The 27,144-nt window shown below is 34.5% G+C and overlaps 1 long non-coding RNA gene across 4 annotated transcripts in view; it reads left to right on the forward strand.

Moving 5' to 3' along the window:
• The window catches only part of LOC102164767, a 441,908-nt gene that overhangs the window by 234,861 nt on the left and 179,903 nt on the right, over window positions 1-27,144 (forward strand). For 3 of the 4 annotated variants that reach the window (XR_002336025.1, XR_002336023.1, XR_002336021.1), the window contains one exon: window positions 3,338-3,461. This is a non-coding gene — a long non-coding RNA (uncharacterized LOC102164767). Of the gene's footprint in view, window positions 1-3,337; window positions 3,462-7,917; window positions 8,388-27,144 lie in introns of those variants that run through there. The other variant, XR_002336022.1, reaches the window with a different exon arrangement.

The following is a 27,144-nucleotide window of genomic DNA, read 5'->3' on the forward strand; positions in this document are numbered from 1 at the left end:
ACCATCTCATGGCCAACTAGTTCCCACAAGCTGAAGAAGTTACAGACACAAAAATCCTGTCTTCAGACTAGTGTCTATCTTCAAAGTGTTGTTGGCAGGGAAACAGTATGAGAAAATACAAATCAACTTAGCCAGCTACCACTAAACTTTTCTAAAATCAAGGACAAAACTCACAGCTGGGTTTCTTTTGATCAAGAATAATATATGTCTAACTTCTGTAAACCTCATTAAAATCCTAACTCTAAAGTTTACTGTGTAACTAGTTAGTAGATAAACACTATATTTTAATTAAGTTGGATATGAATAGGGAAAAGTCCTTCAAGATGAAATTCTTATTATGTTATTGTTGTAATTTTGTTAAATCACAAATCACCACAGGAAAATAAGAATGGAAAATAAGAATAATAAGTAAATAATCAGGAAAGACTAAAGAAAAAATTGAATAACAAATAAAACAACAGGAAAGACTAGGTCTCCCAAGAAACAATCCATGTTCTCTGGCGCAAATGTGGAAATTGTTTTCCCAGGAAAGTCCCAATTCTATCCCATCAACATCAAAATGGGAGCTGTGTAACTTGAGGCCTGCCCTCGCTTGTACCGTACAGGCAGACTTTTACCCTGACCAGAAGCCCACCTTTGGCATGCACTGTTTAGGCAGGCTTTTATCCTGACCGGAGGCCCACCTTCAGCATTTACTGTTCAGGTGAGCTCCCTTCCTTGGTTAGGAACCTGCCTTCAGGTTTTTTTTGCCATCAGGCAAGGTCCTTTTTTTTTTGAGTCCCTGCATCTCCTCGGCTCCCTGCACTGGTAAATATAGAGTTGCTGTTCATTGTATGTAATGATGCTTTGAATTCTATGGTAATTAAACCAAGAGTTATTCAGTTACTTGATTTAGAATGATACAGTCTTAAAAGTAGTATGTTTTGGCTCCAAAGTTAAATTATTTTTTCCAAAAAAATAAAGCTAACGTCTTTTGTCATTGTGAATGTAAACATTAAAGGAAATTATTTTTTGGTGTTCTCTTAAGTTATTGTAAAACACCATATTTGTAACAACTTATATATGTATATAAGGATACTTTTCAGTTGTAAATTTTATGAAATCTGAATATAGATCAAATATATCCAATGAAAATTTAGTGTGTGAATCAAGATGTACTCTACTTATAAAATGCATATCAAAGTTTTAAGAATTAGTTGACAAAACATTAGAATGTTTCATTAATTTTTTAATGGATTATATTTGAGATCCTATTATATTTACTGTGTTTTAACTATAAACCTATTTAAATATAATATTATATAGAGAGTCCCCACTTTGTATCCACATGTTTCACATGAATGCAAGCAACCAGGGATTGAAATTTCAATTAATTGTTTAAGAGATTGCTTGTAAAAAGACATCTTTGATTGTTTCTAAGAAACCCTTCAGTTGTTCTTTCCCAGTAGCAGAAATACAGACAGTCTAGACATACCACTTAATCTTTAGGAGACAATTAGCTAGATTTAAGTATCAGCAAGGTGTTAAAAACAACACCGTAACATGAAAATAATGCCATGAAATAATACAATTAATGATATTATTAATATGTATTAATTTAACTTTTACTTCTATTTTATTACATCTGATTTCTGTCTGATCCATTTGTTTTACTTTTTCTAAAAATACTCTCCCTTCAGCTTAGCCCAGGAAGATATTATACATCAGCAAATATCTCAGATAGTTTATAAGAACATTTTCAAAAGAGATAAGGCAATATGTAGTTTAGCACATTATGATTAAACTTAAATCTATTTAAGATCAAGAAATGCAGAAAACAAGATTGGAAAGATAAAACAACTGAAAAAGAAGTTGTCATTCAGAAAACTGATATGCATTGACCATTGCTAAGAAGAATGGGAGATGCTTTAAAGCAAATCCTGTAAATGTACTGTATCCTATAAAGTTGGACACCAATTTGCTGGACTTAAAGCATAGTAATTTAAAATATATGAGATTGACTCATCTCTTCTGCATGATTTGCCATATGATTCAAAAAATCCCTCTAGTTCATCATTATCATAAAGAATGCCAAACAAATATTTCACTTTATAAAAATAAATAGGTATTATGGTAGTGTTCGAAAGTCCAAAATATAAGAATTTAATGGGTTATAAAAGAGTTTATAGAGATTTTTACCATTTATTTTTGCTATCCTTTTCAGAATATTAGAGAACTATGAATCACCCTTTGGTCCTTTTCTTGTTGGCCCCTGATTTACCCTTCTATAATACTCACCCTTTGTTTTATTGGGCTGCATATTTTCCTCAGAAAGGAAAACAAAACAAAAAAACAAAACTAAAAGTTTTACCAAAAGAATCTCTACTCCAGTGGCAGCTTTGAAGTAATGATTCATCACTTAGTGCTATTATTTAGTTAAATGATGAATTATTTAGTTAACAATTTAGATACTATTTGTTAAAATAAGAATCCTATAATATGCTCCTAATTTTGATGCTCTTTTTTTCTAAGTTACGTAATGTAAATTGTAATTATAATTCCTTCCCTTAGCAACTTATTTTCCATTTCACTCAACTCCAGTAGACCACCTACTGAAGAAGATGAACATATAAACTCAGGAAAGAAGCAAAGATAATTAAATCTCTAGTTTTGGATGAATGCATAGAAATAATGTTAATTTAACAAGTAGTCCATATGCCAGTATTAATGAAATAGCTTCTGGCTTCAGCTGGCTTCAAACAGAGGAAACTGTCAATTAATTATGTAAAATGCTATATGTAAATGGCACATCATTTGCTCATATGAAAATTGTATAGAGATTCTTAAAAACAACATGTCTGTGAAGGTTGACTTCATGAAACTGCAGAATGTCTGGAGTGACTATGGATAGACCTGGGCTTGAAGCCCTGTTTTAGCAGTTTCCATCTTATGGACTTCAAAGTTCTTTCACTATCTGAATGCTTGATATTGAAGTAGCTTTCTAGGCCCAAGAGGGAGCCACTCCTGGCTGGGGTGCCACATCAGCAGATGAAACTTGGTTAACTTTCATGTCCTTATAAATATTCTACTTGATTAGAAACGGTATTTCAGTCAGCCAGTCCCCGAATGTCAAACCAGCTCTAGGCCTTCTCACCCCAAAAGAGGTCGACTATACAGCCCCAGCCAATCAGGTATTTTCTATTTGTCTCTTCCCTTGTTCTTTATTATTTGTCTATGAAAAGTTTCTTGCTTTCTACCCCATTTTGCAGTTCTTCATAAAGGGACTGTCCATTTCTTGAAGTGTTAAATAAAGTTTGCATCAACTTACTTGTCTTCCTTAATATATTTTTTTTAACAGTTTTTGGCACCAAGGATGGAATCAGAAGCTGACTGCTAATGAGTGCCTGTGGAGCAAGGTGTATGGGCAAGGTGCCTGCTGAACCCTTTGGATTCCCTGTTCTTCTTGTTACTGATGGCTATGGGTAAGTCACTCTTCAATTTTAGCTCTGCTCTGTTGTGTGCGCTCTCCAATTAAAATATTTTACTTCATGTATACATGATCCCTAGAAAGGATCTGGGATTTTGGAAATGTTCCAGGAGTCTTCAGTAGGTGGCCACTCTTAGGGGACTCTCAAAGCTTCAAGGTAAATCCACAGCATAAACCACTGAGGGACTTGGGGAAAATATCTAAGGCAAACAGCTCCAAATCCAGAATTTAGGAATCTTTTGATTTCTGTCTTAGTTGAAAATCTTCACTTTGATATAAAGAAGCAAATTAAAGATAATGTGGTTGGTTTGGTAGATTAGTATCTTGTTATCATTCAGGTTACTACCCAATTCTTTGAGGAATTAAAAGGAACTGCCCTACCAGTTGAGTCTTTACAAGAACAGAAAAATCCTACCTGTTCCTCTTTTACTAATCCCAAAGGCTCCTCTGTTGATCTCAGAAAGCTTGTAGGTATTGTAAGTAATCTGGCTTTAGGAAATAAAATCCTTGGAGAAACTTGCATTCTTTCTCTGTGCCTTTGAGGTGTAAATGTTCTACCTGTTGTTCTGTAGGTGCTGAGAGCCATTTATTTGAAATGCAAACATCAGGAAGGTATTTATTATCAGAAGGAAAAAAAATGAGGGCTAGGCTATTTGTTAACTAGGAGAAATGAAAATCTTAGAAGTCTTCACAAATAAATAAAAGTTTAAGCCATCTGAACATGTACCTTTGACATCTGAACACATAACCTAAACGTATCCCATATGCCAGAAATTGGAATAAGCCATGATTCAGATCCAGCTCTCCTTTTTTTAAACAGTGAATTTTGCTTTATTGTAATTTTCTTGTGACTAAAATTTTTAAGTGAAGGCTATAAGATCTCTGTGTCTATCTATATGTATAATTTGTGTCTTTGTATATATGTTATAGACGTGTGGCATTTTTCACCTCTGGATGGTATTGCCAAAATTAATTTTTAAAGAGCGCTTCTAATGGGCTTAAAGAAAATTAAGCATTTATATCAATCAAGTGTACTCTCAGAAATACTAAAAAAACTAACCCAAGTGCTTTTCGCATTCACGTGATCTAAGATAATTTTCAGTAAATCAAAGCTAATTTAAGGGCTTTTTTGTTTAATTAAAACAAGCATTCTTTTAGAGCTTTTAGTATTAAATATAGTGTAGACATAAAACTTTTATTCCACCTAGGTTTTTTAAGTCACATAACCTCATGTTATCTCTATTACAGAATTTGTCAACAAGAAAACTTGATAACTTAAGATGATGGTTAGCTGTTTGGTGTCTTAAGAAATTTTCATGAGTAATCTTAACATAATTATTAAAAACAAGTAAAGTAATTAAATATAAGATAAATGTTTATAAGTAGACTTTTCTGTAATAATGATGTTTTATGGTGTGTTTACTTAAAAATAGTTCCCAAATTATTTTCTGTAACTTGATACTTCTGAGAAAAGTTAATGGTTAGATATTCATTGAATATCTTAATTATTTCCAAATAAGAGAAAATACTGAAACATTAATTATAAGTTGATCTACTTTTAGCTTCCTTTTTAAAGGAAGTAAAGATACTTGGGCTTATTAGTAAACATGTTTTGTGCCATTTAAAAATTCACTGTGAAAAAAATATACTTCTAGAAACTATGAAATGTATTTATAAATTTGCCAATCCACATAACAGTAGTGTAACAGACTATCTACCAATTTCTTACTTCTTAGTTTTCATGAGGAATTAAGGATAATTAAGGGTTAAAAATTTCAACTAATATGTATAATTAAAACTGAAGCAGGAGATAGTTGGGTTCCAGGCTGAGCACTATAATCTATTCCTTGTGGACAGTTAAAAATAAAAGCTGCATCCTCCTTGCATGAAAGATAGAAATCATCTGTTTCGCATTCCTGAGGTCAAGGAGACCTCTGGAAGTAAACACTCACAGAAAGGTTCCAAGGCTCAGAGAAAAGAGGGGCACCAGTCCGCAATACATCCTGTCAACTTCCCAGAGACTCTTATGCTAAAATCAACCCTGAGGGCAGAGCCCTGAATCAGGCTAAAGCCAGATGAAGCAAGAGGATTGGGGAAAGGGAGCCATCCCATCGAAGAACTGCCCCCAAAAGAGTGATTTAAAAACCTGCAAAGCACATATTGTTCTCTCTCTCTCTCTCTCAGTCTTTCTCTCCTTTTCTACCTCATAACCCACACGCAGCCTGCCTGGTACCTATATTTTCTCTGCACCTGTCTTCTCTCTGTTCTCTCTTTAAATGAACCCTTACTTACCTCACTACCCTCAGTCTCTTTACCAAATCCCTTCTTCAAGGGGACAAAGTTCTGGGGACCTACATCAAATAGTTAGGGTTCAGCATTCTCACCCGACAGTCACCCAAGGACAGAAATGACATGGGAAACATCTCTGTGTTCCCCTTAAGGAAAGTAGGATGTGTTTTTGGTAAGAAAAGAAATGAGGTATACAGATGTGTTTTTGTTAAGAGAAACAGAAAATAATTTTGTCCTACAAGTAAAATATATAATTCAAAATGAGAAAGAGGAGGAAGACATAGGACAAAATCTGAATGGATATAAAAAATTGTAGAAGCTTTGTGGAAAAATAATTTTGGGAAAGAAATTTTATGTATGTTCAAGATGGCTAAGATTAGATTGGAATTATTTAAGCTTAAAAATGAATTTTAGTATCTAGAGTTATGGGTACAAAATTAGAATGAGGTTTCTCTGTTAGAAGAATAAAGTTTTTATTAGATTAGTGGTCTTCTCTGGAAAATAAATTGTAAATAAAGTTTTTTCTTTATCTTTTAAGTAAACTACCTAGAAATCAAAGATTTTGTGAGTCGCCAAAATAATGTACTGTGCTTCATGTTGCTTTATCAGGTCTTTGATTACTTGAGAAAACCTAGTTTTATCAATATTAAAAGTGCTGAGGTTTTTACAACTCTGATGTTCTGAATCTGCGAAGGCTTTGAAGACTTTGAAGAAAGTCTATACTATAACTTTGGTTTAAATGGATAGTTTTTGACAAACTTCCCCCAAACCAAATTCTAGATGAAGTCTTTTGACTTCTAACTTTGAGATTTTCCCAAAGGACCTTTGGAAATTTCAAAGGATTTGTCTTTCACTTGGTAAAATGCTGAACTAATTAAGTTTTTTTTGATATGTTAAATTACATGGGAAGTGATATCAACTAAATTAATGTTATATCTATCTTCTTAGATTATGTTTGTATGGAGGCATGTTATTAATATGAGTGTTCTAGGAATTGTATGAAATTCCTACAAATCTGATAAATTTTGGTATAATATTATCAGTCATAATTCTAGTTATTACCTTAAAATGTTGTATATCACAAAAATAACCAAATTTCCTTGTCAGTTCCATCATAATGAACTCTCATCAGATGCTTAACCATGGAGATTTTAAAGTGTTTAGTTATTTACAGTTATTTTTTATTCTGATTCTTTGTAAAAGTGAGCTTCATGGAAAGGACCCTACCAAGTACTCTTGACCACTGACATTGCTGCCAAATTATAAGGTCTCAGACTTTGTGCAGATTTGACATCTGGTCCTGTGGAATTTATGGAGACCTTAAAATCGATTTGACTAGGGAAAAAAAGTATTTAACATTGAGTAGACTGCCCCTCTCAAGGTGTCAGATCAAGAGAATCGAGAATGCTTCTGTTGGAATTCACGCTGTGGCTCCACAGAGCAACTGCCAGACTTTGTCTCTGTGAGGATTCAGTTCAATCCTTGGCCTTGCTCCATGGGTTAAGGATCTAGCATTGCTGCAAGCTGCAGAGTCGGTCACAGATGCAGCTCAGATCTGGTGTTGCTGCATCTGTGCATAGACTGCTGTTGCAGCTCCAATTCAGCCCTTGACCTAGAAACTTCCATCTGCCACAGGTGTGGACGTAAAAAGGAAAAAAAAAAAAAAAGGAATACTTCTTTTCTTTTCCCATTCCCTCTTTGATCATCCTTTTCCTAATTCTTACACCATGAAGGTCTCTGATTCTTTTGCCCACCTTTTCCTTTCTCTGGCCTGAAAAGATAAGGTTGTGGTTTACTTATCTTAGGCCTTTGTAAAGGAGGGTAATCCAACTTCCAACAGACTTGAATTTGCTGTGATGCTAGTGGTCCTGTAGTTTTTTCTGCCTGTTACAAACTTCTCTCTGATTTGTAAGGCATAGGTTTCTCTGGAACAAGATCACTGGATAAATTCTTATGGAAAAGAGGAGACACATATAAAATACATAAACAGACCTATTGACTAAACAAAGTATTCCCCCTCCTTGGGATCTTTTCTTGACTTTTTGATTCTACTTGTTTGGCGTCATACAGACCCTAGTTCAAGAGTGCTTAACAAACCATGGACATTGTAATGGTCTTAATAATTATTATTGCCTCCCTAATATATTGCATTCTCTTAAAAGTTATATGCATATGAGCATTCACTGATGAGCTGACATGATCTCTCTGACTGGAATGACAAAAAAGCAAAGAAGCTACAAGAATAGGAGCCCAATATCAACTCCTCTGAATGCTACACTGAGGCCAAAGAGGCAAAGGAAACTGAGTCAAAATAAGACCAGCATTTTGGATTATACCTCTGAAATGGACAAAACAATGATGAAAAGGGAGGAACTGTTGAAATAAATTTTTGAGATGGGTTTGTGTTCCTACCTGGGGTATTTCAGCAAACTGAAACCTAGATAACTTTTGTGTCCCTATAAATGCTTCACTTGATTGGAAACAGTAGACTCAGTCAGACAGTCCACACATATCAAGCCAGCCCTGGACCTTCTCACCCCAAACAACTATATGACCCCAGGCAATCAGATGTTTTGTTTGTCTCTCTTTGTTTATTCTTTCTCCTATAAAAGCTTCTTGCCTTCCACCCTGTTTTGCACATCTCCAAAAGGTGACTGTTCACTTCATGAAGTGTAGTGAAGTTTCTGTGTATCACCTAAATTGTCTTTAATCATGTTTTAACACTGGTGACTTCTTTGTATACAAGTGTCATAGGATCAAATACGATCATGTATCTAAGGGTTTATATACTACCTAGCACTTACGAATAATTCAATGAAAGGCAGATGCCATTTTTACTGAGAAAGATAGGAAAGGTGAGGACCAAGTAAATAAATCACTAACACCATTGTGATTTAATAAGTAGAATTTGGATACTGAAATCAGTTTAGCAAATGAAATACTTTTAACCATTTTTCTTGAGGAATAGTTAATTTACAATGTTAGCTTCAGATGTATAGCAAAGTGATTCAGTTATATATATTTTTTATATTCTCTTACATTATATATAATTTATTATAAGATATTGAATATACTTCTCTGTACTACAAAGTAGGATCTTGTTGTGCATTCCTTTTATGTATAGTAGTGTGTATATTTTAATCTCAAACTCCTAAATTGTCTCCCCCAACTGCAATTCCCTTTGGTAACCATAAGTTTGTTTACATGTCTGTGAGTCTATTTCTGTTCTGTAAATAGGTTTATGTATATGATTTTTGTAGATTCCACATATAGGTGATATCATATGATATTTGTCTTTATCTTATTTCATTTAGAATGATAAATTCTAGATCTCTCTGTAGTGCTGCAAACGGCATTATTTCTTTCCTTTTATGACTAGTATTTTATATATATATATATGTGTGTCTGTATTTCATTCTTATATATAGATACACCACACCTGCTTTATCTACTCTATCCTTTCATCTTTCAATGGGCATTTAGGTATTTTCCATGTCTTGGCCATTATAAATAGTGCTGCTCTGAACACTGGGTTGCATTTATCTTTTTGAATTAAATATATCTCCAGATATTATGCCCAGGAGTGGGATTGCAGGATCATATAGTAACTTTATTTTTAGATTTTTAAAGAATCTCCATATTGTTCTCCATTACACCTGTACCAATTTACATTTCCACCAACAATGTAGGAGGGTTCCTTTTCCTCCAGACCCTTTCCAAAATTTATTATGTGCAGACTTTTTATGATAGTCATTTTGATTAGTGTGAGGTGATATTTCGTTGAGGTTTGATTCTCAATTATCTCATAATTAGCAATATTGAGCATTTTTCATGTGCCTAATGACCATCTGTATGTCTTCTTTGGAGAAATATCTATTTAGATCTTCTGGCCATTTTTTTTTTTTCCCACTGTACAGCAAGGGGGTCAGGTTATCCTTACATGTATACATTACAATTACATTTTCTTTTCCCCACCATTTGTTCTATTGCAACATGAGTATCTAGACAAAGTTTTGAATGCTACTCAGCAGGATCTCCTTGTAAATCTATTCTAAGTTGTATCTGATAAGCCCAAACTCCCGATCCCTCCCACTCCCTCCCCCTCCCATCAGGCAGCCACAAGACTATTTTCCAAGTCCATGATTTTCTTTTCTGTGCAGATGTTCATTTGTGCTGGATATTAGATTCCAGTTATAAGTGATATCATATGGTATTTGTCTTTGTCTTTCTAGCTCATTTCACTCAGGACGAGATTCTCTAGTTCCATCCATGTTGCTACAAATGGCATTATGTCATTCTTTTTTATGGCTGAGTAAGTAGTATTCCATTGTGTATATATACCACCTCTTCCTAGACCAATCCTCTGTTGATGGACATTTGGGTTGTTTCCATGTCCTGGCTATTGTGAATAGTGCTGCAATGAACATGCGGGTGCATGTGTCTCTTTTAAGTAGAGTTTTGTCCGGATAGGTGCCCAAGAGTGGGGTTGCGGGGTCATATGGAAGTTCTATGTATAGATTTCCAAGGTATATCTATACTGATACCCATAGTGGCTGCACCAGTTTACATTCCCACCAACAGTGCAGGAGGGTTCCCTTTTCTCCACACCCCCTCCAGCACTTGCTATTTGTGGACTTATGAATGATGGCCATTCTGAGGGGTGTGAGGTGGTATCTCATGGTAGTTTTGATTTGCATTTCTCTTATAATCAGCGATGTTGAGCATTTTTTCATGTGTTTGCTGGCCATCTGTGTATCTTCCTTGGAGAACAGTCTATTCAGGTCTTTTGCCTGTTTTTCCATTGGTTGATTGTCTTTTTTGCTGTTGGGTTGTATAAATTGCTTATATATTCTAGAGATTAAGCCCTTGTCGGTTGCATCATTCGAAACTATTTTCTCCCATTCTGAAAGTTGTCTTTTTGTTTTCTTTTTGGTTTCCTTTGCTGTGCAAAAGCTTTTCAGTTTGATGAGGTCCCACGGGTTTATTTTTGCTCTAATTTCTATTGCTTTGGGAGACTGACCTGAGAAAATATTCATGATGTTGATGTCAGAGAGTGTTTTGCCTGTGTTTTCTTCTAGGAGTTTGATGGTGTCCTGTTGTATATTTAAGTCTTCCATCCATTTTGAGTTTATGTTTGTGCATGGTGTGAGGGTGTGTTCTAGTTTCATTGCTTTGCATGCAGCTGTCCAGGTTTCCCAGCAATGCTTGCTGAATAGACTTTCTTTTTTCCATTTTATGTTCTTGCCTCCCTTGTCAAAGATTAATTAACCATAGGTGTCAGGGTTTATTTCTGGGTTCTCTATTCTGTTCCATTGGTGTGTCTGTCTGTTTTGATACCAGTACCACATTGTTTTGATGACTGTGGCTTTGTAGTATTTCTTGAAGTCTGGGAGAGTTATGCCTCCTGCTTGGTTTTTGTTTCTCAGGATTGCTTTGGCAATTCTGGGTCTTTTGTTGTTCCATATAAATGTTTGGATTGGCCATTTTTTATTAGATTGTTTTTGGCCATTCCCACAGCACATGGAAGTTCCCAGGTTCAGGGGTTGAACCTATGATGCAGCAGTGACCAGAATTACTTCAGTGAAAACACCAGATATTTAACCCATTGCACCGCAAAGGAACTCACAGATTATTGTTTTGTTTGTTTGTTTGTTTTGATATTAGGCTGTGTCTATATGTGCTGTTTGCATATTTTGGAAATCTCTTCTCAGAGGCATCATTTTCAAATATTTTCTCCCATTCTACAGGTTGCTCTTTCACTTTTTTATGGTTTCTTTTGGTACACAAAAGCTTTTATGTATAATTAGATCCCATTTGTTTATTTTTGTTTTTATTTCCATTAATCTAGGACACAGGCCCAAAAAATTAGTGTTGTGATTTATTTCTAAGAGTGTTTTTCCTGTATTTTCTTCAGGAATTTTATAGTATCCAGTCTAACATTTAGATCTTTAAACCATTTTGAGATTATTTATATATATATTTATATATGGTATTAGAGAATATTGTAATTTCATTCTTTTACTTGTAGCTGTCCAGTTTTCCCAGTACCATTTATTGAAGAAACTGTTTTCTCCATTATACATTCTTGCCTCCTTTATCATAGATTAATTGATCATAGTGCAAAGGTTGATTTCTGAGCTTTCTGTCCTGTTCTATCTATTTGTCTGTTTTTCTACCAGTACCATACTGTTTTGAAGACTGGAGCTTTGTCATATAATATGAAGTCAAAAACCCTGATTCTTCCAGCTGCATTCTTCTTAAGATAATTTTGGCTATTCACAGTCTTTTGTATTTCCATACAGATTTTAAAATTTTTGTCCTGTTGCTTCTGTGAAAAATGCTGTTGGTAATTTGATAGTGATTACTTTGAATCTCTAGATGGCCTTGTATAGATAGTATGGTCAGCTTAACAATATTGAATCTTCCTATCAAACAAATGGTAAATCTTTATATCTGTGTCATATTCAGTTTCATCAGCATCTTATAATTTTTTGAGTACAGGTTTTTGCCTCCTTAGGTAATTTTATTCCTAAGTTTTTTATTATCGATGAAATGGCAAATGAGACTGTTTCTCTAATTTCTCTTTCTGTTTTTTTCATTGTTAGTGTGTGGAAATGCCACGGATTTCCATATGTTTGTTAATTTTGTTTCCAGCAACTTTACAGAATTTATTGATGTTCTCTATCAGTTTTCTGATAGTATCTTTAGGATATACTGTGTATTGCATTATGCCATTGGCAAGCAGTGACAGTTTTAATTATTTTCCCCAATATGGATCCCTTTATTTATTTTCTTCTCTTATTGCCATGGCTAGGACTTCCAAAACAATGTTGACTAAAATTGCAAAAGTGAGCATCTTTATCTTGTTCCTGATCTTAGAGAAATGCGTTCAACTTTTCACCAATGTGTATGATGTTAGCTGTGGATTTGTTATATATGGCCTTTCTTTTATTGAGGTATATTTTTTTCTATGTCCACTTTCTGAAGAATTTTTATCATAAATTGATGTTGAGTTTTATCAGCAGCTTTTAGTGCATCTATTGAGATGACCATATATTTTTTTTTTATTTTACGGTTTGTTAATGTGGTGTATCACACTGACCGATTTGCAGATATTGAGGAATCCTTACATCTCTGAGAGAAATCCTAATTGAGCATGGTGTGTGATCCTTATAATGTATTCTTGGATTCACTTTGCTAGTATTTTGTTTGGGAATTTTGCATCTGTGTTTATCAGTAATAGTGGCTTGCAGTTTTCTTCTTTTGTCATATCTTTGTCTGGTTTTGTTATCAGAGTGATGGAGACCTTATTAAATGAGATAGGAAGTATTCTTCCCCTGCAACTTTTTTTGGGAGTGTGGGAGAAATACTTTCAGAATGTTAGGTGTTAACTCTTCTCTAAATGTGTGGTATAATTTACCTTTGAAGCTGTCTGGTCCTGAACTTTTGCTTCTTGGGAGTTTTAAACTACTGATTCAGTTTCATTACTTGTAATTGGTCTGTTTATATTTTCTTTTTCTTTGTAGTTGAACCTGGGGAGATTGTACCTTTCTAAAGAAATTTGTCCATTTCTTCTAGGTTGCCTGTTTTATTGGTGTGTAATTGATCAAAGTAATCTCATGATCCTTTGTATTTCTATGCTAATCAGTTGTATCCTCTCGCTTTTCATTTCTGATTTTATTGTTTTGGGATCTCTACCTTTATTTCATGATGAGTCTGCTAACATTTTATCAAATTTGTTTATTTTTTTTAAATGTTTTTAGTTTCATTGATTTTTTTCTGTATTTTAAGTCTTTATTTCATTTAGTTCTGCTTTGACCTTTATGATTTTTTTCCTTCTACTGACATTGCTTTTGTTGTTCTTTCTCTAGTTGTTTTAATCATGGGTTCAGTTGTTTATTTGACATGTTTCTTGTTTCCTGAGGTAAGTTTGTACTACTAAAAATGTTTCTTTTATAACTGCTTTTGCAGCATCAAATAGGTTTTGATCAAATAGATTTTTGTTTCTGTTCGTCTCTATGTATTTTTTTTTATTTCTGCAGTGATCTATTGGATGTTTAGTAATATACTTTGTAGCCTCCACATGTTTGTGTTTTTGCAGTTTTTTTTTTTTTCCTCCTTGTGGCTGATTTCTAGCCTTATGGCATTGTGATCAGAAAATTATTCTTGATATGATTTCAGTTTTTTTAAATTTTCCAATGTTTGCTTTGTGACCCTGCATGTGGTCTATCCTAGAGAATGTTCCATATGCACTCAAAAAGAATGTATATTCTGCTGCTTTTGGATGGAATACTCTAAAAATATCAATTAATTCAATTTTCATATAAGGCCTTTGTGTTTTAATTGATTTTCTGTCTGATGATCTGTCCATTGTTGGAAATGAGGTGTTTAAGTCCCTCACTATTATTACTACTCTCAGATTCTCCTTTTATGTATGTTCACATTTGCTTTACATAGTTTGGTGCTCATTTGTCAGGTGGATATATATTTGTAATTGTTTTTGTATTCATCCTTTGATCATTATATAGTGTCCTTCTTTGTCTCTTGTAATAGTCTCTGTTTTAAAGTCTATTTTGTCTGATGTAACTTTCCTTTATTTCCATATGCAAGGAATGTCTTTTTCCATCCTCCTCACTTTCAGTAGTAAGTGTTTCTAGATCTGAAGTGTCTCTCGTAGATAGTATATATGCAAGTCCTATTTTTGTATCCCTTCAGCCAGTCTGTGTCTTTTGGTTGGAACATTTATCACAATTATCTATATGTATATTCCTGTTGCTGTTTTGTTTATTGTTTTGAATTTGTTTTTGTAGGTCTTACCCCACCTCCCTTTCTTCTTTTATTTCCTTTTCTTGTGATTTGATAACAATTTTTGGTGTTATATTTAGAATTTTTTTTGGTTATATCCATTACAGATTTTTGTTTTGTAGCTACCATAAGATTTATATATGGCAGTCTCTATATATGCACATATTTTAAGTTGCTGATCTCTTAATTTCAAATACATTTTAGATGCCCTTCATTTGTACTCTCTTTCCTTCATGATAATTGTTTTTGAGATTATATTTTACATCTAATTGTTTTTTGTATCACTTTACTGCTTATTGTGGATACAAATGATTTTACTACTTTTGACTTTTAGCCTCCATACTAGGTTTGTATGTGGATTATTCCCTACCTTTATTAAATATTTGCCTTTACCAGTGAGCAGTTCTATTTTGTAATTTTCTTTTTTCTAGTTGTGGCTTTTTATTTTGCATCCGGAGAAGGTCCTTTAGCATTTATTGTAAAGCTGGTTTGATGGTGCTCAATATTTTTGGCTTTTTTTTTTTTTTTTTTGGTCTTTTGTCCTATTAGGTCTGTACCCACAGATTATGGAGGTTCCCAGGTTAGGGGTCTAATTGGAGCTATAGCCACTGCCCTACACCAGAGCCATAGCTACACCAGATCTGAGCCATGTCTGTGACCTACACCACAGTTCATGGCAATGCCAGATCCTTAACCCACTGAGTGAATCCAGGGATCAAACCTGAAACCTCATGGTTCCTAGTTGGATTTGTTTCTGCTGTGTCATGATGGGAATTCCTATTTTTAGCCTTTGATTTCTTCAACAAATCTGAACAAAAGCATTGCTAGATAGAGTATTCTTGGTTATAGGTTTTTCCACTTCATCATTTTATGTTTATCATGCCATTCCCTTCTGCCCTACAAAGTTTCTGCTGAAAAATCAGCTCATAGCTTTTTGCGAGTTCCCTTGCAATTTATTTGCTGCTTTTCTTTTTTGCTTTTAATATTCTCTCTTTATCTTTATTTATTTATTTTTGGTTTGATTGCAGTGTGTCTTGGTGTGGTCTTCTGGAGATTATTCCTGATTGGGACTCTCTGTGTTTCCTGGGCTTGGGCAACTGTTTTTTTTACTCATGTTAGGGAATTTTTCAGATAACATCTCTTCAAATATTTTCTCAGGCCCTTTCTCTTTCTCTTCTCCTTCTGAGATCCCTATAAACCAAATATTAGCCCACCTGATATTGTCCCAGACGTCTCTTAAGCTGTCCTCATTTATTTTCATTCTTTTTTTTCCTGTTAAATGGCAATGATTTCCACTACTCTGTCTTCCAGCTCACTGATCCATTCTTCTGACTTATTTAGTCTACTGTTGATTTTTTCTAGTACGTTTTTCCTGTGGATTGTAATATTCTTCAGTTCTGTTTGACTGTTATTTTTATTTTCTAATTCTTTGTTTAAAACTTCTAGTTTCTCACCCTTTGTATGCATTCTCCTCCTAGATTTTTTGATCATCATTACAGTCATTACTCTGAGCAATCAGGTGGATTACCTATTTCCAGATCACTTAGTGGTTCTTCTGGGGTTTTATCTTATTCCTTCATCTGAAACATACTCCTCTGTTGCTTCATTGTATCTAAATTGCTATTTGTAGTTTTATATATGTGGTAGGTTAGTTACATTTCTTAACCCTGAAGAAATAGCCCACTGTAGGATACCTGCTCTGTGTCCTAGGAAGGGACTCCCTTCTGATCACCCAAGGGCAAGGGCCAGATAGTTTCTGGCCTGCATTTGTGGATACAGTCTATGGGTTGTGATACTGTAGTGTTCTTACTTGTGGTGTATGCCACCTGGTGGGTGGAGCTGAGTCTTGGTTCTCAGATAGGCAGGCACCTGTCTCCAGGCATGTCTAGAGGCAGCTGTGGGTTTAGGAAGTCTTTAAAGAGCTTTCTGCTGATAAGTGGGGATGTTTCCCCACCCGATTATTTGGCCTGAGGCATCCCAGAACTGGAGCCAAAGGGCTAGTGTTTTGTTCCAGATCTGGATGCTGATAACCCAAATAACATGTCAGTCTCCAGGAATGTTTATGCAAATGAATATTCCCTGATGTGTTTTCCACTACTGTCTATGTCCCCAGGGTGGGCCACAGCTGCTTCCTGATTTCCTAGGAGACCCTCCAATACCAGCAGGTAGATTTGTCCCAGCCACCTATGAAATTAATGCTTTTACCCTTGGACCTGGTGCATGTGAGATTTTTATGTATGCCCTTTATGATTGAAGTCTCTCTTCACTGCATTCTTGTGGAGATTCTGTATTCAAGCCCCACTAGACTTTAAAGTAAAGTGACCTGTTGGCTCCTCTTGTCAGTGCCAGACACCTGGACTGGAGGACCTTAAGTGGGGCTCAGAACTCTCACTCCTGCGGGAGAACTACTATAATAGAATTATTCTCCTATTTATGGGTTTCTCACCTAGGGGGTATGGGATTTGATATTATCCCAAGTCTACCTCTCCTATCTGTGTCATTGTGCTTCCTTTTTTTCTTTGTTTTTAGTTGTAGAAGATCTTTTCTGGTAGGTTTTAGACTTTTTCAGTGATGATGATTTTCAAATTGTTGAAGTTTTAGTGTGTTCATGAGAGGAGGTGAGCATAGGGTCATAATACTCTACTATCTTGGCTAGATTCCCTGTAAACAGAGCTTAGAAATTGAACTGAACTCTCACTCTGTGAGAGCTCAGAAAAGAAGCTGACTCAAGCCTTAGAACCAGGAAAAACTTAGGATATGGAAACCCTGAGAATCTTTATGGAAAAGTCCCAGCCTCAGCTCTGAGAGAGCTGAGTCAGATCCATGCCTTAAGTTAGTGCAAATGAAATATTAATGATTAAAACATGGAAAATGTTGACTATATTAGAAAATGTTTGCCCAGTGCTGTAATCTCAAACTAACTAGAGATGATACTCTCTCAGGTCACTATAAGAAACAGAATTTTTTTTCTTTTTTCTTTTTTTTTGGGGGGGGGCAGCACCTGCAGCATATGGAGGCTAGGGGCCAAATAGGAGCTGCAGCTGCGAGACTACACCACAGCCACAGAAACACAGGATCTGAGCCACATCTGTGACCTACACCATAGCTCATGGTAATACTGGATCCTTAACCCACTGAACGAAATGCTAGATACCCTTATGGATACTAGTCTGGTTTATTACCTCTGAGCCAGAAAGGGAACTCCAAAAGCAGACTACTCTTGAATAACTGTTTGAAAGTCACAAATATTTCTAGACAAGATCATTATATTTATTACATATCATAGCTTGAAACCAAGTATAAACTAATTTCAAAATAGTTTTTTGGTACTTTGAGTATAAATGTTATTTTCATGTCAATACTGAAAATATATTGCCATTTAAAGATCTAAAACTTGATACTTAAATCAAGTTAATTCAGAGTTTCTACATATCTTTATGAATTTTGCATAAAGAGTGCCAGGATGTATTAAAAGGGTTTTATTAGCTTTTCACAGATTTAGCTACTCTTTAAATTTTTATTAAAATTCAGTCTCTTGTTCATTAAAAATAAGTCATTTGCTAATATCAAATTTATCCATGTTTTCTATTATCATTCACAGTATCACCCAATTACCCACACTTAAGTGATCTAATGAAATTAATATCTATTAAAGGTAATCCTCTACTAATTACCCTCACTATTCTGTTCATTCCTAATAACACTTTTTGATTAGTCTAATAAGGACATGTTCCAAACATTATGTAGCTCTAATATGATGCTATTAACTTTGTTCAGTATCTGCCTTATTTATGGGGCAAACATCAGTATGTAAGAAGAAAAAATTAAGAATTTCCAAACCTTTGTTTTAACAAATTTGTATTCTCTTCATGTTTTTTTACACATTAACTAAAATTAAGAATTTCCAAACCTTTGTTTTAACAAATTTGTATTCTCTTCATGTTTTTTTACACATTAACTAAAATTAAGAATTTCCAAACCTTTGTTTTAACAAATTTGTATTCTCTTCATTTTTTGTTACACATTAACTAAAATGTTTTCCTACAATTTTGTATAGTTTTTATTTTTTTGAATTTAGCAGATTTCTAGGGTAAAAATGAGACCTAATTTAGACTCTCTCTAACCATGGGGCTATTGTCAAGTAGCATGTATCAGTAAAAGAAACTAGAAAACCATAGGACCCATAGATACCCAGCAACCATGGCCTCTGTGAAATAGGAACATAAATGACGGCTTTGAAGAGATTTCAAGATCCAAAGCCATTTAGTGGGCTGCACTGTGAGAGTCGTTGATCACAACAAGCATTCTTGAGTCATCAGTTTACACACTACATTAATGTGATTTGTCAGATCTCTCTCTCTTTTTCTTTTAATCTTTTCTAGTCCTTATTAATAACTGAATAATCCTCTGGGAATATCTCTAGTTTAAATTCCAAGAGAGAATCTCTAGATCCGAATTATTCTCTTTTTCCTATTTAGGCAGAACTTTCATTTGAAGCTGATTGTCACTGATAAACTTGTATTTTGGCTTGATTGGGCCATGTACTAACTTAGCCCTAAAGATGGTGTCAGTCTCTTTTGGTAGTGAGTAGGTAATTCTGCGTAGGATCATTTTCTCAGCAGATGTTTTGGAATGCTTGGGTTTCCCTCAGCAAAGGGCAATGGGAATTGAAGGCATTATAATCAGCTTCTTTAAGTTTGCCTTACTGAATTTAAGCTGGAAGAAATTTTGGGATTTACTGTGTATTTCAGTATCTATTCAGTGTTCACCTGGACACTGGCTGTTTTTAGAATGTGACATTCCATGTAACTGTCAGTGGTACAAAGTAGAACAGAAATGAGAACCAAACATGAATAAATATGTAAGATTACTGGGTAGTTCCAATTTCTAGGAGTGGTGCTAGTAGTCAGGGTTCTCCAGAGAAGTAGTATCAGAAGGGGATATATGTATAAACATATACATATATATATATGTGAGTGATATTGGTTCACACAATTATGGAGGCTAAGAGATCCCACAGTCTGCTTTCTACAATGCCAGCTAGAGACACAGGAAAGCCAGTTTTGTGGTTGGAAGACTCCAGTCCAGGTGTAAAGGACTGAGAACCAGAGAGCTGAGGAGAGAAGAATGATATCCCAGTTCAAGAGGTCAGGCTGAGAATGAGCAAATCCTCCCTCCTTCCACTTTTTTGTTATTTTCAGGCCCTCAATTAACTGGATGATGCCCACCCACAGTGGGGAGGGTAATCCTCTTTACTCAGTCTACTGATTCAGTGTTCTCACAGATACACCCAGAAATAATATTTACTGCATTTTCTTGGTATCACATGATCTAGTCAAGTTAACACACAAAATTAACTAACACAATTGGCCTAGAAATAGATGACAACAGATGAGAACAATCAACTAATAAACCAACCAACTAAGCTTCTAAAGTGATTGTTAGAGATTAATATTTAGGTGGCAGTCCAGAAAGCATCAAGGAATTATGGACAACAGGTAGAAATACCTGAGCAGAATTGTTAATTTTAATATAGATCAGGCTTTTAATTCAGAACAAATGCTGCTTCATTGGGATGTGAAGAGAAAATAAGATTTATACAACAGCTAAGGTAGTAAAACAGCTTTGGTTTTATCCTTTTGGTTCTACAAGACATGCCATTCTTTCACAGTAAATTCTTTTCATAAACTAGTTGAAGTTAGATTTGCTTATGCACAACTGAAAACTTCCTAAGCAATTCCGAAAGGACAGAATATGTGATGATTGAAAGTGAAAGCAGCATACTCAGCAATAGATTTTTACCCCAGTATAGAAGCATAGTTCATATTCTTATTGCCAAAATAACAGCAAGAGAATTTCCAAGAAATCCAAAAGACACTTTCAATAGTGCAATTGAAGGGAAGGTCCATTAAAAATAGAACTTATTGGAGTAAAGTTATTGGCAGACTGGTACTTATCTTTACTGTGGAAAATATTATTTGTGTTATGCTTGTAGACCTTAAATAACTAAGCAAGGTTGTACTATTTTTCTGCAGTTGGAGATTTTATTGAAATTGATTGAATGAAATTATCAGTAAAAGTTTACATGATATCCATAGATATGTTTCAATTAGATTTCTGTTTTTATTAGAGGTAACAAATATCTGAATTAAGTAAATTAAAAATGAAAGTTTGCTTATTACCATCTTAAGTGTGCAGGACAATTTTATTACATATGCTTTTGTCTGTATTTATGATATTCTTTTATGTTGTTAAAATACTTGAGAATCAAAAGATAGTAATCAAATGGGCTCTTTTTTATGTTACTCTAAGCACTGAAGAAATTTTTTACAGCAACCATAGGATACTAATAATATCTAGTTATTGATCCATGAAAAAATATTTATCCCTCTAAAGCCAAATATGTCTGGTGAAGTTCTAAGTAAAGTTCTGACAAACAAACTGAATCGTAAGTTAAATATTTTATTTATTTATTTATTTATTTGCCTTTTCTAGGGCCGCTCCCACAGTATATGGAGCTTCCCAGGCTAGGGGTCGAATCGTAGCTGTAGCCACTGGCCTACGCCAGAGCCACAGGTACGAGGGATCCCAGCCGCATCTGCAACCTACACCATAGCTCACGGCAATGCTGGATCCTTAACCACTGAGCAAAGTCAGGGATCGAACCCGCAACCTCATAGTTCCTAGTCAGATTTGTTAACCACTGAGCCACGATGGGAACTTCAACTTAAATATTTTAAAATATTTTTGTTACCACTGAAGTAATATAGTGTGAAGGAAACTTCTCATATGTAATCTGTCCACATCTCTATTCCTAGCTATAGTGACAAGCACATGTAAGATGATAAACGAACATTCTTAACTACCTAAGGACTGATTGAGCCAAAAGTTTTGAAAGACCATTCTGGTCTCAATAAAAAACTGGCTGGAGAGTTCTGCTTATTCTTTTGATATCTACTCTACAGAGATTACCAGCATTCATCAATGGCTTTCACATTGTAAATTACAGCTTCTGAACTTTGCTGTTGTGATCTTTCCATGACATGATCCCTAAACATGGGATTGTCCTGTCTGGACCATGTTTAGGATCTTAACAGTTTTTATTCTAATAGCCAAAATGCCTAACTTTTCTGAGATTAGAAATAAGGCAAGATATCAACTTTCAGCACTCCTATTAAATTAACTTCTATTACTATAAGTTCTAGCTAAGGAAATAAAACAAGAAAAGGAAATAAGAGGTTTACAGATTGAAAAGAAACAAAACTGCTTGTTTATGTCTGCCATGATTGTAAAAAATGCCAAAGGATCAAAAGCAACAAAAACTTTTGGAACTAATAAGTGATTATTTTAAGGTTACAAGATACAAAGTTAATGTACAAAAGTCAATTGACTTTCTAAATATCAGCAGTAAATAATTAGAATTTGAAGTTAAAGATATGACATGATTTATATTAGCACCAAAAATTAAATATTTATGTATAAATCTAACAAAATGTCCAAATTTCATATGGAGAAAAATGTAACTCTGGTGAACAAATCAAGAAGAAATAACTATTCCATATTTTATGAATAGAGAGACTCAATATTGTTAATATTCAATTTCTTCCCAAATTGATCTATATATTTAATAAAATTCTAATCAGTTCCTAGAAAGTTGTTTTGTGAATATTGGCAAACTGACTCTAATGTTTATAAGGAAAAGAAAAAGACTCAAACTACCACCACAGTTTTGAAGAAGGACAAAGTTAAGAGGACAGTTTGACTTCAAGACTTATTACAAAGCTACAGAAATCAAAGCAGGGTGTTATTAGTGGATCAATGGAAAATAATAGAGAGCCCAGTAATAGATACACACAAATATAGTCATTGTATCTTTCACAAAGGTGCATAGGTAGTTTAATTGAGAAAGAATCTTTCAACAAAAAGTTATTGAATAATTGGGCATTACTTTGTTTTTATAATTATAATGTTGAATGACTTTTAAAGCAATGTTTCCTAGGGTAAGCATTATACTTTCTCTTTGGCAATAAAAACACACTATACGATAACATGGTCTGATGTATTTTAAAGCGATATTCCTCATGTTGGATGTTTTGGCCATCCTGGGAGGTAGTGCCCCATGTTAGTTCCATTGAAGCAGACAGTGCTTACGATTCCACTCAAATCACATAGTCCCTGGGCACATGCTTTATGTATCTCCCGCAACTCCTCTTTCTTCCCTTCTATTGTTTTATCTATCATGTAATCTGCTTGCATTTCTCAAATTCCTTCTATTGTGAAATACTATCAAGCATTAAAGTACCTATTAGCTCTGAAAAATTTTAAGTAGTATGTGCTAGGGTCTGATGAGGATAACTAGATTAGTAATTCCTAGCAATGACTCTGAAAGAGCTAATGGATTTATGAGAAATATGAAACATATGTACAAATTCTAATGTAACAGAATGTAGCAAGTGTTATAATTTGCAAAAGTAAATATCATGGGAGTTCAGAAAAAGGAGAGCTTAATTTCAACAGAGGGATGTAAAACTCTGGGTAAAATTCAAGTTAGGCCTTAAAATGAATATGATTTCTAATGTTTACAAAGAGAAAAGTTTCTTTGAGGTAAAGGATATTTGCATGTGCAAAAGTGCAGGAAAGGAAAATGAGACAGCATACTTTTAGACTCCAAAAAATTATCCATTTTGATAGGATGTTAAGATACATGAAGGAAACAAATGAAAAATTAAAATGGAAGTTTGGGCCTAGAACAGAGGTGAGCCAGTATTTTTTAAGACTAGAGGGTGAGTATTTTAGGTTTTAAAGACCATAGTGTTTCTGTCACACCTACTTACACTGTTATTAAAGCCAGAAAGTAGCCATAGATAAATTGTAACCAAATGGGTATGAATGTATTCCGATATAACTTTATTTATAAAAACAGGTAGTTGCTGAATTTGGTCCATATGGCATAATTTCCTAACTCTTGGCTTAGATCATAAAAAAGGAACTTCCATTATAAAAATTTGGTGTATATACAAGAAGATATGCACAAAGTCTTCAAGGGGGTGATGGATGGCACTTTGGTAGTGACTCTTGGCTGAGAATAAGAGATCAAAGATGCTGTTTTCTTTCATAAACCATGTGTCAAAGATTTTCTCTCTGACCAAACTCTAATCAGGCTCTCCTGAACACTTTTTGAATTAGACCTTGACATTTAGACTTTAGTCTTTGTCCAGTTGTAGCAAGAATCTTGCTAAGTCATTTTAACCATAATTCCCCATCCTCCATATCTGATCACTCTGGGTTATTAATCAGGTTCTTCATTTTCCACTGTCCCCTAGGTGATGTCTAATCACCTTGGCCTGCCTGCAGCCAGATTTTGGTTAGTCTGGTTTAGCCAGCATCACCTCTTTTCTAGATGTTTCCTCATGGCAATTTTCTAGTGACTGACCCCCATCCTGCTCTTTGGATATAAATTTCTATTTTTCATTAGTGTCTTCAGAGTTGAGCTCAATCTCTCTAACCCCCACTGCAAATCTTCATTGTCTCTCCTAACTTGAATGAGGTATCCTTTACTATTCTTTAACAAGTGAATGAGTAATTTTTTCTTTAACACATGTAAATGATAACAGTTATAAAATTTTAAGGTTATATCCAGAGTTGCAAAATAGTCACTTAACCAATAAGATCTTTCAAAACTATGTCTTAGAGTTCCTGTTGTGGAGTATCGATGAGGGTGCAGGTTTGATCCCTAGCCTCTATCAGTGGGTTAAGGATCCTGCGTTGCTGCAAGCTGTGGCATAGGTCACAGATGTGGCTCAGATCTGGTGTTGCTGTGACAGCTGCAGCTCTGATTCGATCCCTAGCCTGGGAATGTCCATATACCATAGGTATGGCTCTAAAAAGAAAGAAAAAAAAATTTTCACTTACTATAGTACCTATTCATCTGAAACCAATTGATTTTTATCTTTAGACTTATCGTCTAAAATTATTTAATTGAATTCTCAAACTGACATGGAATATCAAAACAGAATAAATATTTTAGAGCATATTTTAAAAACAATTTTTTTTTTTTGCTTTTTAGGGCTGCATCTATGGCATATGGAGGTTCCCAGGCGAGGGGTCCAATCGGAGCTACAGCTGCTGGCCTATGCCACAGCCGTAGCAACACCAGATTGTCATGTCTGCAACATACACCATAGCTCACGGCAACACCAGATCCTTAACCCAGTGAGTGAGGCCAGGGATTGAACCCGCATCCTCATGGATATTAGTCGGGTTTGTTAACTAATGAGCCACAACAGGAACTCAAAGAACTTGTGATTTTATGGCAGTAACTGTATTTGTTCTCTGTGGCTTATGCTATTATTATTCAAAAAGCCAAAATCATCCTATTATATAAAATTATTGTTCTTTCCTCTAAAACCACGTATTAATTGTTACAGCTATGCAGATAATCCCCCAAGATATATTTTAAACATAATATTTCACTTATTGATTTAATATATTAATATCTGAAATTGGACTCCAGTTAAGAACACATTTTGGATATGTGCATTTATGTATAGATATTTTTGCTAATGACATGTTTCTTATTTCTCTAGTCTGTTCAGAATGTTTTAGATGTTTATACAGGTAAGGATGGTCTTAATATAAATTCATATTCCAATGATTAAAATATGTGAGAATGCCTTTAATCTGTTTGAAACTGTGACATGCTAGACAGCTTTGGTGTGACAGATCCTTTGAAATAAACCTGTGTAGGGAAGCCATTTTTAAATTGACAGTGTAGGAGGAAAGGAAGTAGGAGGTATTGTGTTGTACCTTTTTAGGATAGAACATAAAAAGTGCTGTTCCTTAACGTGTATTGTATATGAATATAGTACAAGATGTTGCTTATTCATATATTTGGGAAAACTGAGACTGATCAATAAATTGTGCATTATCTTCCCCTCATTACATAAGATTTCAAAGATTTTTTTCTTAACTATGTAATCATGGAATATTAGAACAAGGACTCTGTTACTTTAAAACATAGAAACTGAATTTGATTAAAGCTAATGACTTAGGCGCATATCAGATAAGAAGAGTTTGAGTTATCTTAATTCTAAGTAATATACTCTGAGAGAATTAGTTTTCTTCACCATTCAGAGAGTATTTAGCAAAAATATCCAAAGGAACCAGCATCCTTTCTTTCTGTTTTTAACCTTGCCAATATAACATTTAAAAAAATAATGCTGTATAGAGGGCTATTAACCCCCAAACATGCATTATATAGTAATAATATCAAGGCTGTCTGTTTTGTTCAACAGTAATCTGATTCTCTAGCTGTGATAAACTGCTCTGCCTTTGGCCTTCTGGTTTAGCCATTTAGGAATTGGATTATTGCCTCATAAAACAGAGGGGCAATGATATCATTACTTAATTATAATCATTATTAAAAGTTCTGAATCATGCCATTATCAGGAAAAGGGCAACTGATGGTACTTGAATGAATGACTCACAAAGAACATTTCCATTTATTTTGTGTCAGGAAAAATAAAAACACATTTGGAGTGTAATGTGAAAAGCAGAAAATGATCCTTTGCACTGGTTAAGAGTTCAAGGTTTTGAAACAGACAGAAACGTTTGAATCCCTACTACAACATTTACTCCCTGTATGACTTCACATATTTTATCTGTAAAATATGAACAGAACATTGCGTATACTAATATCCTTTAGTTTCTGTGAAAATGAAATGAGATTATGTATGTTTCATATTTAACACAGTGCCCGACATCTAGTTAGCACCCAATAAATTGTAGCAATTAAAAACAATATTCATGATAATAATGATGTTGATCTTGGTTATTTAAAATGCCTTAAAATCCACTGCAAAATTTAGAATCATTATAGTTCCAGTCATGATTTTTTTTCATGTAAATAAGCAATATTTGGGGTTTATATTTTATTATGTACTACTTTGTAGTTTAGGTTGACTTATATACAGGTATCAGTGTACAAAGTTCTGAGCTAGTTTTTAGTAATTATGAAAAATTCATTCATTCGGTAAATATGTAGGAAATGCTTACTTAGTGCCAGGAAGGGTGTTAGGAGAAATAAAACACAGTTCCCCAAACTTTAGTAAGCCATCGTTGATTTTAAAAATATGTACAACCTAAAAGTTGAGAGTTAAGTTTTATTTGGGGCAAAATAAGGACTGCAACCCAGGAGGAAGAATTTCAAATGGGTCTGCAATACACTCTGAAGAGATAGGGGAAAATGTCAGTATATATATGATTTTGGTGAAGGGAGGAGATACATGCAACCAAGCACACATTTTACAGAATTTTGCTGTGAGTCACAAGGAGCAGACATCTGTCACCATGAAGGATTTTAGTGCTTTTCTAGATACAAGGAGATAAGCTTATCATATCTTCTCCTTGAAAATATCTGAAGACCTGTCCTGCCAGTTTTCCCAGAGTGCATAGTGCCTCACCCCTGATCTCTACCCTGAGCTCCTTTCACGGGATGTTGAGGGTCAGCAGTTTCAGTGTCTCATGATTCTATCCTTGTAGAGGCAGATGGCAAATACCAATCTCCAGTTCACAGCATGATTATT

Source organism: Sus scrofa, chromosome 1 (genome assembly GCF_000003025.6).
Source record: "Sus scrofa isolate TJ Tabasco breed Duroc chromosome 1, Sscrofa11.1, whole genome shotgun sequence".
Classification (NCBI taxonomy): Eukaryota; Metazoa; Chordata; class Mammalia; order Artiodactyla; family Suidae; genus Sus; species Sus scrofa.